Here is a 6000-nt window from a genome sequence, read left to right on the forward strand (position 1 = left end):
GTCAATTACGTTTTACTCTAACTGGGAAGTTTCAACGTGTTGATCTGAAGTTGATTAGTTGAATCTGGAAAATAATCCTAAATATAGTAATAAATTAAAAGAGCTTAAATGGTGTATACTTAGTTTTCGACACTCCCGGTCCGATCCCAATCTTTGGCAAAGACCTCACCCTTGCCTAATGTATGGCCGTTTCTTCGGTACTGGTCAAGTCAGGTTAAATAGTCAATGAAAAAGTCAAAGTATAAAAGTCAACATTAAAAAAATGGGTATGGATTTCAAATGTACAATATAATTTGGGAACGACAAACGTCATCTGTCATGTCATCTGTCACGTCATCCGTCACGTCATTTGTCACAGAGGCAGATGGCGTGAAGGCGACAAATGACATTTTTTGTCTTGTGATGGTGACGGTGACGGAATACCCGTGATGGGTGACGTGACAGTGACGGAGGGTCTCAGGCGTGTGACGTGATGGGACAGACACCACGGATGACATTTGTGACGAATATTTTTAAGCATGAAAAAGGGGAAAATGGGGATAATAAATATTTCTTGCTCAGAATAAAATGAGAAATAGTGTGGACAAATTTTAAAGATTAAAGTTGTTAAATATTTAAATGTACATTATGTTGTCATATTTTTATTCCGCGATTGAAAATAAATACTATTGATCATATTAAGTATATTACGTTGTCAAAATATATAGAAAGTGTTTATGTGTAAGAGCCTATGAGATATTAAAATTTTAAATAATAGAAACAAATAAATTAAAGGGAAATTTCAAAAAATTCCACATAGTAAAAGCAGAGATGTGATGGTCGAAATTAATATTTAAAATTTAATTAAAATATTTATGAATTCATCATTAAAGTATTTGTGCGTGTGTGTCAATATAACTTTATCATACTCACTATTGTGACATGAACATTCTTGTATATAATATAATATATATATATATTATATATATATATATATATCAATAGCCACTGAAAGTTTCCTAATTGGACGTAAAAGGAATTAACACTTTTTCTACACTTGTTTTCTTAACCATTTCCCACACTTCAACCATTAAAGTATCCAAATTTAATCTTGGTCATATAATGATAAACATTCTGATATACTAGCTTTCTTTATGCCTTGGAGATTCAGCTATTTTAATGGAGCTTATCACATATTAAAATTTTAAATTATGGAAAGAAGCAAAATTAAAGGTAAATAGCTCTCTTTATTTTATGGAGCTTCATATATTTAATGAAGCCTCATCTATTTAATGGAACATTCTGTATAGAAGCTTCCATTATTTGATGGGGATTCATCTATTTGATGAAGTTTATCACATATTTGATGGGGATTCATCTATTTAGCAGAGAGAGTACAATGCTTTCGCGAGCCACCAATTATATGCAATAAGTTCTGTCATTGTCCTCTCCCCAAGTTCATTGTATTTAAGATAATGAAGATGATATGAACTATTATTGACATAGAAACTATACAAAAATACTTCTTCATTGGTATTCCAATATGTACTTCAGCCTCATCATTTGAACTTCTAGTTACAGAGGCAAATTTTTTTTGACTATCTTGATAAGAAACATACCTTTGGACCTTAGAGATCAGTGCACTAGGTCACCGTACACATTGCAACCACATGCAAATCTCAGCAAGCAGCAACACTCTGTCACAATTTCTAACATAATAATAAAACCACTAAAATTTGTATCATGTTTTGGACGTGGAAGCCAAAATAAACATGATTAATTAGCCTAAACAGATCCTAGATTTCAATACACTAGTTCACTGTTAGCATCATAATCACATGCAGTAATATTAAATAACCAATTCCAGATCAACAATTCAATCGCCAACGCCATATTTTCATTATTTGGATGCGAAAGCCTAAAAATAAACATGATTAATTATCATAAACATAACTTAGAGATCAATGCACTTTGACACAGTCCACGAGCAACCACAGGCAGATCTCCATTAGCAGCAAAATTTAGCAAAAAAATCCTCCTGATTCTCATAATTAAAATGCAAACACCATAAAATAAACAAGATTAATGAGCAATAACAGATCTTATGGATCAATGCACTAGGACACCTTCCTCATTGCAACCACACATAGATCTCCATAAGCACCAGCACTTAGTGACAAATTTTGACGAATTCTCGCAATTGGAATGCAAAAACCAGAAAATAAACAAGATTAATGAGCCTTGTGAAAGAATAAATGAGAGATATACATGATTCAAGAAAATAGACACTTCACGAATACATGATTCAAACATTGATTCAATTTTCTGGAATAAGTTTTTCAATGCAGAGGAAAAGCCATCTTCATTGGAAAATCCCAAACGTTGCGACATCAAATAAAGAACGAATATTTCTTTGATTTATACAAGTTTTTCATGGCATATGAGAATCCCTAAATCACTAAACTCCCTGAAGGATATGCGCCGAGTGTATTCATCATCATACATATCCAAAGTGAATTTGAATCATTCCCCGTAAAATAGTGCGACATGGACAAATGGAAACAAAATTTTATTATCAATATGAAAAATACACAAAAAATCCTCAAAGGAAGAAATAATAGTCTGCATGGAACATAATGAGTTCTTAAACATTATTGAGGCATGATAAGGCATTACAAAATTGACATGCTTCCACCAAGCTCTTTCGTTTACCCTATATGCAAAAAGTAAAACAAAGGCAATTATGAAAATGATGTCGTAAGTCTAAAAAAATAAGGGGCTTCATTACTTCATAAAAAAGAACTTTAAATAACGTCAAATGATAACAACACATAATTTTGAGTTTTTATTCATTACTGCCTACCACAGTGGTATACATTTTCAATAAGTGTTACAATTTCCAATTACCTTTTCAAAGAAAATTCGGGTTCAACCTCTGTCATTTGTATAAAAAGAGCTTTTGGTAAGCTCAAATTTCTTCCCATATGACAAACAAATATTTTTTAACAAATATCAATTGATAAGCAATAAGATGATTCACTTAACGCCTTGTATAAAACATATTGACAAACTGATTTTTACATAAGAGCAAGGTAGATTGATGAAGGGGCAAATCCAAATCATGGAGAATATTTGGATCCAAAGAGTCTCCCATACATCGTTGAATATGACTAAAATTTGCTTCGATACTTGACAAGGAGATAGCTTTTTGCTTATTGTTTCACCATAAGATCAGGTTACCATATAGGAAGTAGTAACATGTGGTAGATTTATGATCAACATATGGGAACTAAATTCATCATTAGTATAAACTAATGGAAATATATGTGGCTAGCAAGCCAGTCACACATTCTACATTTCGTTTGATGTTCATTAATAGAACGTATTCATTATAATACATGTGTGATGCTTGTACTGAAGTCCATGAATACATGATCGAACTTGGTGAATTATGATGGGATCTTAATACGGAGATCACTAGTCTTTAAGCATGTGTTCTAAACATTCCTATTCAAAGGGTATGCGAGAAGGACATTGAAGTATCCGGATAGAATAACACTATCTAGCCTCACTCATATGATGAGTATGGCCGGTCCCGTAGCCATTAGTGTGGCGACACTAAGGATAGATAGTGGGTGCTCTTTGGTGGAAAGAGTTCACTGAATTGTTCCGTACGAATCCCTGAATGGTATTATATCGAATTGTCAATTAGGTCAATCCACGTCACGGTTGTGTAAATTATCCTTAGACCTGAGACTCCAAAGACGTCTTGTGGACAAATGGTTGTTCTTTGACTATGGCCAACGAGTCTCTAATCATGGGATTCTAATCAGGCTTAGTTTGGGTACATCAAGAAGTTCACGAAGACGATTGAGTGGTCAAGATGGGATCGTCCACCCTCGGTATAAGAGGTGACAGCTCAAGGAAGACGATGCAACGAAGTCCTTGGCCAAGGCAGTGAAATTTCGGAGAAGAGTTCTCCGATGATTTCCGAATGCATCAGTACTAACTCGGATGACCGATTAGGGTTTGACAGTTGACCATACCCTAAGTCGTCCAAGGAGCGTCAAGTGGATGAGGGATTATACATACACGGTAACTGATGACGAACAAGTTCCATGAGTGAGTCGATATACACTCATTTGTATCTTCTAGAACACGAGGTGTAGCTTGGCAACCCACGTGTTGGAGACTTGACCTATCGATTGGGTTAAATCAATCCGACATTAATTAATCTACATGATGATATAGTTAATTAATTTGGAAGGCCAAAAAAGATTATTTGGCACTAGGGTCATTAAGTAGACTGATACATGGGCCTAGAGAGTCACGCGCAAATTGTCTTTTAGACGTTGGAAGATATACTTAAGTTTTGGGGGGTTTTATGAAAAATACCCACTTAGTATAAATAGGAGAAGGCCCTGAACGAAATTCATCCAGGCCAGAATTCTTCAAGGGCCTTCCCCTTCTTCTCCACTCTCCCTACACCCCATCTCCATGCCCGATGCGATCAGAACGACGTAACGACGACGGAGGTAGAACGGGGCTCGTCAAGGAGAAGGAAGAGATTCAACGTGCTGAGGATCGCGTGGATATGTCTAGAGACTGCACACTTGAGCAGCTCGACTTGTCTCACTCCGAGATCCAAGAAATCATGGATGCGATCCATGCAAAGGTACCTCGTTTCATATTTTAATGATGCCTTACGATTTCAGTTCAACTCTTCTGCTGCGGAATGTTTTAATTTCTTCATCCATGACAAGGCCTCAAGAACCCAACATAAACATCAACAATATATGGCATACTTCTTCATAATGTCAAGCCAATGCCAATCATTGAGAAATCACCGCCCAGACTACACTTGAGATATTTAGGAGACATCATAAAATGAACAAGGAACATTCAAAGTGTTAGGGATGTATAGTATTTTATTGGCCAGGTATATGAACCTCCCACAATGCATTGGTAGAGATGGATTTCCATGTTAGAGTCAACAAACTCGTGGGGTGAGCTTCCCATATACCTCCATAGGAGTCAACAAGGGTTGACATCGTAAGTGCCTAGTCTCATTATGAAAATCTAAATATATTTCCCCTGGGCTAATGTGATGGCATGAGGATGATGGGCAACTTCAATGGCCAAAAAATAAGTCAGATCACATAAGTTTTTAATGTCCAAAACATTTTTAAGATTTTGGGTATAATCCTTCTCATCTGGCCAGTAACATATTTCTTCAAGAGCAACATATACATTTCCCAAATTTGGGTTAAAGTGGAGATCCTCCATCTTGGTATTCAGAACAGCTCACATTGGAAAGACTGCTAGCATTTATATCACTCTCTGGTATTGGAGTAACCAATGAATATATAATTAAGGGCGCATGTGCCTACCTTTTCAGTTTGATGATGATATGAATCGACATAAAATTCACACCCAAATATTTTAATTCCAGATCAGTATGGAGTGCATGTTGAGGATGAGAAGCTGTTAGGACTTTTAGGGGGAGTTCTCCCTTTGAGAGTTACAATGGGCAATTCATTGATCAAATAGACTGAAAGATAGTAGCCTCAGCCCATAAACTCGTGGAATCCTGACTTTAAATAGTAAATGTCTTATTTTCTCAAGAATCTGACCTTGATTTTGCTCAGCAACCATGTTTTTCTTGAGGTATTGAAACACGAAGTTTGATGGATGATCCCTTGCTCTTTAAAAATACTCTCAGATTCATTGTTGATGATTCTCGCCCATTTTTGTTGAAAAATATAGCTTCAATTTTATGTCAAATTGGCATGGAATTAGGCCTAAAAAACCATGGATTATTGTGGCCACTTCAGATTTATGTTTCATAATATGAATCCAACATTAATGAATCACATCATCTATACTTAAGAACCAGCAAAACCATCTAAGTTAGAGAAAGAGGAAGGAACCCATACATCATGGTGGGCTAACTCAAACACATGTTCTGCTCCAGTAATTAAAAGATAGAAAGCAGCAAGTTTATGTTTAGCCAATTGACAG

This window comes from Wolffia australiana, chromosome 12, assembly GCF_029677425.1.
Source record: "Wolffia australiana isolate 7733 chromosome 12, ASM2967742v1".
NCBI classification, from domain to species: domain Eukaryota; kingdom Viridiplantae; phylum Streptophyta; class Magnoliopsida; order Alismatales; family Araceae; genus Wolffia; species Wolffia australiana.